Source organism: Amblyomma americanum, chromosome 2, assembly GCF_052857255.1.
Source record: "Amblyomma americanum isolate KBUSLIRL-KWMA chromosome 2, ASM5285725v1, whole genome shotgun sequence".
In the NCBI taxonomy this organism is placed as follows: Eukaryota; Metazoa; Arthropoda; class Arachnida; order Ixodida; family Ixodidae; genus Amblyomma; species Amblyomma americanum.
The window spans coordinates 97,996,525-98,004,199 of record NC_135498.1 but is presented as its reverse complement, the minus strand read 5'-3'; the positions used below and the strand labels follow the sequence as shown (position 1 = coordinate 98,004,199).

Below are 7,675 nucleotides of genomic sequence, written 5' to 3'. Positions count from 1 at the left end.
TGTCGTATAGCGTATGGTGTGTTCACCACAGTCTGTCGCTAGTAATATTTTCTAGAAGACAGCAATGGTTGCTAAATAAGTGGTAGTAGTGCATTGGTTCTTTTGTAATGGCAGATAACAAGTATGGGAGATTTCAATCTTAAAAAAATAAAATGAAGGGAGAGCCTCAGTCCAGCGACCAACGTTCCAACAAGAGGACTTGTCTTTGTCAGGTCAAGTGCGGTCATCATTGGCGGGGGTTATATAGGCCCTTCACTCTAAGGAGGATGGACTGGGGTTATGGTGGGGAGTGGAGTGAGGAGGGTTGGAAGATGGCACACTTGGTCTTCAAACAGCTGTTGTCTGGCCATGGAGGCTGTCACCTACAGGTAGGGGAGAAGCAGGTTAATAGCCATACTGACATGAAAAGAATGCAAAAACAGACCCCCCTTTTCAAAAAATATGCAACAGAATCAAAATGAACGATGGCAATAAAACAGCAAGAGGTAAAAAAAGCTAAAGAAAAAAGATGCCATAAAGGAAAGGATAGAGGCGTTAAAGTGGCTATCAAGGTTGCATTTTTTTCCTTCATAATCTACGCAATCCCCAGCGTATAGTGCACAGTGGTCTACATACTTTCTAGTGGCTGCATGATTTTTCCTACTCTGCCTTCTTATGTTTAGTAATATCTGTTTTTCTTTTTTTGACGAACCAAACATTTTGGTAACTAGTTTTCTCTAATTAAAGTATACGGTGCATGTCATCACATCCTTCGCTGTACATTTTTACCTGTCACAATGGCTATCAAGCCACATTCAGATTTGGGACATGCGCTGAACCCCATACTACTTACCGGTATTTTCTCTGCAGATGGTAAGAAACTGATCATTGTCTGTTGAACCTTGACTTCCTTTTCTCGACCAGGTTCTCTTTTGGGGCCTTTGGAAAACTGCTGCTGAGTGGTGGACGAGATTCTGGAGCAGTTTTCCTCTCCTGAGGCTGCATGCTCTCAGCCATGGCCACAACCTTGTCAAGGAGGCGTTTGACGTAGCCTGTGTGAGCATTTCATCTTGTAGCTTGTGCAATATTCGCTTTCTTCGTGACCAAATAAACTAGGTGGTGCAAGCTTACCATGAGTGGGTGACTCCTTTACTGGACAAGCTGTTGGGTCACCACCTGCTGACTTTGGGTAACGCACACACCATCGAAGTGTGCCATCCTTTGTGCGTGCCTGACCACGTCGACTGTTCTCGTTGTAGTGAAGTACAGCTGTTCTCGTTGTAGTGAAGTAGGGAGAGGGGGGAATATAGTGAATCCATGACCAGGTACTAAGATGATTAAGGAACGCCCATCAAAATGCAGCGGCGAAATACTGACTTTGCAATTCGACTGCGCGAGTTCCACTCGGCCAACTGTGGCTATAGCGCCACTCCAGGTTTAACCAGAGCTATATTTAACTTTGTGCCATGACTAACAGAGAAAAGCGGCCGGCTTGCGCCATAAACACCAAAAAAAGTTCACGCAATGCAGGACACAAGTGGTGTATGAGATACCGCTTAGCTGTGGCCTCGTTTACATCGGGCAAACAGGTCGTTGTTTTAATGAGCGTGCAAGTGAACATTCCCGAAACTTGCACAACAACGAAAGGAGCTTCCTCGTTGACCACTGCAAAAGCTGTTCTAAGTGCCGTCCCGAATTCGAGAAAACTAGATTTTTGAAGAGTGGAAAAGATAAAACTGAGAGAGAGATTGTTGAGGCATATTTCATCAAAAAAGCTGGAAACAAATGCGGTAGCAGGCCTTCCATTATTCTTAGCAGTGCCGAGACGTCTTTTATAGAAGGTTTTTTGTAGTTCGCAGATTTCCCTCGGTTTTGTGCTCTTGTTTCGTCCTTTCGTTCGGTGTTTTACAATTTTTAGATTTTTAGACGCTAAGACGACTGTTTTTTACAGGAATGATATTCAGTTTTCACTTGACGCTAGGAGCTGTATCTTCAGACTTCTTCCCTCATTATTGTCATATTTTTCACGTGGTTTTATCTCATAGTCGTTCAATTCGTGCTCTTTTTCGCCTTTTTCACGCGTTTCATAAATTGATAGTGTGGACTTGTCATGCCCCTTGGATGATGTTATTATTTCTGCTTGCCAGAAAAGAAGTTGGCTTCCCAAGCTCTGTGTAGATTAGATTCTGTAGTGATCAGCGTTACTTTGTTGCCAGTGTTCACATGAATTGCCGTTTGATATGTACAACGTTTACGCATTTGTTGATATGGCTTGGTTGTGGTACAAAAGGCAGGCTAGGTGCAATAAACCCCAGTTGTAAGTTGGCGTCAGTCCTGTCTTTTGTGTGCTTTCTGTGTCCCCGTTTCTTGCGCCATTACCAGTTTTTCTTTCAACATGAACCAACTCGCTCAAACTAGAGTTTTACCAGAGCTATACCACAGCCATTTTGTTTATTGCCATGCGTTGGCATTCTTGCTAAACACGAATGTCGGGCATTACCAGCGCAGGGCATATAACCTATGTCAAGCTGTACTTTGTTGGAAGAGCGGTACTTGACAGCCTTAATGTCGACGAAATACTGTGGTGCTATTTTCAACAAATTTTCGAAACTTAGCAAGTATATCTGGTACTGACGCAAATACACAGCTGCTGTTATTCTATAGGTCCGGCGGTTTGTCCAATAATGTAAACAAGGATATCCTTTTGATTGACAACTCGTCAGTTGAAAACGTCCGCCTGTGAAGTCTTTGAGCCAGTTGCTTCAGTGCCTTTCGGAAACTTAATAACTGCGAGCAGGAAAGCCTTCAAAGCTTGTCACATTTTACGTGTTGAATGAAAAGGAAAAAATCATGAAGAAAGTTTTGTTGTTTATCTCTCAACGCCAATTTTGGTTTTTATTACTTGCGTTTTGTCGGCGCCCTTAACGATGTAGAAAATGACAAGAATATCGTTCAAACGCACAATTCAGTAGATTTTAAAGTAAGCGCCATTCCCGCTCATACAGTCGACTATGAAAGCCTTACACCTTCTATTAGTGCTTAGCATGGCGACGGCTGCTATGTAAGTAGACCTACTCTTTTATATCGTTTATATATGTCTACGCACATTTGCTTGCGCCAGTGGCGTTGAATATTTGTTATGTACTCGTCCTTATCTGCTGCTGTCTGAAAAATTTCGCATGTCCACAATGAAGGACGGCGGAGGGCATAACGAAGGCTTGATCATGAGTCATGTGGCTTGTGATACGATGCAGCTTCAAATCGTAATTTGTTCAGTTGGTCCTTGCGCGGCAGAAGCGCTCTGCGCTTTCCGATTTTACAGCTCAAAAATTATTTTCTTAAGGTTTACTCTATCCAAAATCGTGCTTTAGCTGCAGTCATATTATAATAGTTGCCTTTTGTAATTTCGTTCGTATTTATGTGCTACTCTTCGATATGATACTGATCTAAGTTGCAATTAACATATAGAATAAGGCGCCGCGGGCAATGAAACCTGTTTTTTGCTTTTTTAAGGCGTGAAATATCAATATCCACACGCAGTGCACAGTGCTGCCTTTTAAACGACAAATATGACCCCACAAGTCCCTTATATGTACTAAGCTTACAAATACACTCTTCATTTCATTGTGGCATTCGGACCCTCTGAACTATCAATGTCTTCAGAGACTGATGTGCAAATTTAAGTTCATTTAAAACTGAATTTTTTTAGCAAAGTTAGCCGCGTAAAGAAACTATTCCTAAAATACAAGCTGAATGGTTACGTTTTCTTCTTTACAGGGCTGGCATCTGGCAACACGGTAAATGCCTTGCATTTGTGAGTGCACTTTTGTTTTTAAATTCGCGCTCCACGCGTACATGATTCACCCTACATAAATCAACGTTCCCACGTTTTCAGATTACGCTTTTAGCACACTGTGTTTCGCATCTGGTGGCATTAGCCTCGTAGACCCACGAAGATGTTTATTAATTGGCCCTTAGTGCCAGTACCAGAATTTTATCTAACTGTTGTTCAACTCAGTGCCCAGAACCTGAAGTGCCGGGTCGCTGCCCACAAGTTTACGAAGCACATTAATATCCATTGATATGGTCGTGGAGTTTAACATGTGAAATTGACATTTGGACTAACAAGAACTCTGCAGTGAAGGATTTCAATATAATTTGGACCATCTGAAGAACTTAACACACACTGGCAGCACAGACCTCAAGGACGACTTCATTTCGTCCCCATTAAAACGCCGTCACCGCGGCTGTAATTCAAGCCGAGTATTCCGACTGAACAGCCGAGCGCCCCAACCACTAAGCAACCTCCCGTGGGAGGATGTTTAATACCTGTTGTATATCTCGAGCATGTCGGTGTACAAATTGAACTGCTGAATGCGCTTCATTGATGTATTCAGCAGTGTTATAAGTTACGGGCAGCTGTCACACCTAATCAGTCTAACCTAATCGAACATGCGCTGCAACGGAAATAAACGACGTTCAAGTTTGAGTAAATCGCGCATTACAGCGGCCTCTAGGGTACGTTGTCAGTTTCGTTTCAATATATGCCGTGCTCTCGTACATTTGTCACAATTCAATTCCCTCGTGATAGTTGACCTGCCTGCGGATTAAGGGGACCAAGATGTCCGCCGTTTAAGAAGTTATCACCGCTTTATGAAGTCTGAAAAAGTTTGGCTCGGTGCATGATATCAAGTGTACTTTGAAGGAGAAATACGTCCTAGACCTCGACATTTTCGTGTCTGGAATGTAAGCCCTGCGAAGAGTACGTTGAGGTTTGAGCAGCTGGATGCCAAAGTCGCTTTGAAATTTTTGACTAAAATAAGGCTTCTAAATACGCGAGGAGTATAAGACATTTTCATGCCTCAAGTATTAGCAAATACACGTTTTCGGATCAATATTTTGCTGCAGCTAAATTGAAGAAACATGCCACAGAATGACAATGAAATAATCTACCTGGTTTCTTGATGATTTTCACTGGCTCAATTTGGTAGCACAACTGCATAAGAATCCAACGTTTTGACAGTTGCTGAAAATATTTCAAACGTGCCACCACGTTGTCCCTATGGTTATGGTGGCCGGCTGTTGACCCGAAAGACGCGGCTTCGATCGCAGGAGTGGCATTTCGATGCTGGCGAAATGCTAGACCCGTGTACTGTGCGGTAGTAGTGAATATTAAAAAATCGCAGGGGTACGAAATTCTCCGCAGCCCTACACTACGGCGTCCCCATAGCCTTAGTTACTTTGCGCAGTTCAACCACTCAAAACCATGCATCATAAAATATTTTAAACAAGGGCGTTATCTTAGAAGTGGGATTTTGAGAAGTGTGGTGTTATTAATGTGGAAATGAATGTTTTGCCTACGTCTAGTAGTTTTGAGCACGCATAAAGCGGCTTCTTTTGTCTTCTCCGCCGCAATCATTGTCACAGGGTGGACCGTGTGGCTCTAAGCTGCGGCTATCAACTTCAAAGCTCCTTTCGACCAGTCTGTGCAGGTCTCTGTTAGCACTATAATTAAATACCGGGATAGGACGCGCGGCCCTAAGATGCTGCCAAAGGCTTCAGAACGGCATTCGAAGTCTCATGACAGTTTCCGCAGGGGCTTTAAATAAAAGGATTAATATCAGACGGCCTTAGAGTGGGTCATCTGGGCCGAACCTATGAAGGAACTCTTCATGAAGAGGGTGCAAGCGCCAGTCAAAATAAAGCAACGTCTGCATTGAATCCCGCTGAGTTTCGTGGCCTTGATCGTGAAGCGCAATCCTGCAAGAACGACCAGGACGAAGTTGTCTTAAACTACGAGAGAGAGACAAGCGGTACAGGAAAGGCAGGGAAGTTTCGGTTAAAGCTGTGTAGTTTTCTTTTGATGCCGTATGTCTGCGCTTAGGTGGAAGCTAATGAGTAATCACTACCTTGTTGCAAACCTGCTCCACCTTGGGGGATTCCCTTAAAGATTCGATCAAAATAGTTCTCACTTCCAGTTGTTGATCACTGCGCTCTATCCCTGCCTTATGCTAGCAGTAACGGTTAGTTCCATTGGTAGAGAGACAGCTCCGGTGAGGTAGTGGTCCCGAGTTTCTACTCCGGACCAGTACAATTGTTTCTACCACTACGAAGTTTCTGTGGAAGCTGTTAAGTTTTGCTCTGTAGCCGGATAGCTGCGTTTGTATGGAGGATTAATGAGTAATCAGCGACCTTTACAAAGTTTACTCCTTAGCGGATGCCAATGAATGTTTTACCAATGCACATAATGTAACCTTAATTCCCTTTGTCGCAAATAGTGCACACGACGCTTCAAAAGTACATTTCTGCATCAGTAAGCTTCAGCAAAGCCCTTATCTGCTGAAATTTTGGGTCGTGCCTTTTTCTGGGCTCTCGCTGATTAGAGATGCACAAGATTCATCGAACTACGTTGCCGCAAAAAAATTCAGTATCATGCAGCTTCGGACCATATGAATGCAATGTTATAGAGAGTTTTGTAGCAAAAGAAGACGCACCAGCCTTGCTGTTGCCGGAGTGGCACAAAAATGATTTGTGGTAGGCGACGCGAGGAGGGGACTGCATTTGCACAAAACACGAAAACGATTGTATTTCATTTTCTATGAAAGAATTTTAACGGACTTCAAGTTTTCAGTTTTTGTAAATCATTAAAATCCACAGCGAGCCTAGAAGGTATTTTTTTACAATCAGGATTCTTGTTGCACTGAACAATGAGTGAAAAAAATATTGCAGTCGGGCATAAAGAGGCTTGAATTTAAATTATTTTGCGCCTTAAATAAACTTAACATTACCTATTATATAGAAACTGTGAAGCTTGTCTTTTTGAGTTGTTTATCCGGACATTAATGCATGTTCTTTATATTTTCAGTGCCGGCCGAATAGACCAGATATGAACAAATGCAAGGATGGATGCGCCTGCCACCCATTCGTTTTCCTTCCGAAATATATTGGCGCTTGTCTTAACTCAACACTCAGAACTCCGCTGTTCTTTCGTCAGGCAGTATCCCCGAAAGCTTAATGAAAATACGCACGTAAGCCAGCTGTCAGCAGCACTTATGCAAAGGAAGAGGAATTTATAAAGCCTTCTGTCTCGTGGCAGTTCTGCCGGCAATAAAGGAAGAGAAAGCATGACGAAGTTTCTTTTCATTTGTTGAAGTTCTGAACTAATGTATAATATTACAGAGGCCAATTTAGGGCTACTTACGTCCTGTGGATGCGAAAGCATGCGTGAGGGGTGCTCGGCTGTGGCGATCGCATATTCCTCTAAAACAGTGAGAGAGAGAGAAAAACGTTTCATGCGTAGAATGTCTGGGTGGGCCTTCATTCCGGGAGACCATTGGCTTTTGCCGCCGCTCTTGCCAGGTTCACCAGCGAAAGCTGGTCATCCGAATGTAATCTGGACAGCGCCGCCTCTCAGTCTTGAGATCTTGCGTTATTGATTCTTGGTATAGCTGGTTTTTTCTGCCATGCCCATACCATACAATATAAGTCACCCACTACACCGCAGAAGGCGCTCTGCGGATCGTACTAATTTGGGAACATAAAGCTGAATTTTACAGAATTTCACTTCCCGCGCGCCATTACCTCTAATAAAGAAGCCAGCGAAGCTGAACTCTTCGTGCCGTCCGAATGAAAGTTGATGACGATGCCGATATCCAAACTTGGCGTGAGACTTGCAGTGTAGCACGCGGAGTGTTGT

The 7,675-nt window shown here is 43.4% G+C and overlaps 1 long non-coding RNA gene across 1 annotated transcript; it reads left to right on the top strand.

Annotated features, from left to right (window-relative positions):
• Positions 1 to 2,961: 2,961 nt before the first annotated feature.
• On the top strand, positions 2,962 to 7,038 carry LOC144118850 (uncharacterized). Its single transcript, XR_013312168.1, has 3 exons — positions 2,962 to 3,040; positions 3,757 to 3,793; positions 6,845 to 7,038. It is a non-coding gene; the product is annotated as an uncharacterized LOC144118850 (long non-coding RNA).
• Positions 7,039 to 7,675: the final 637 nt, after the last annotated feature.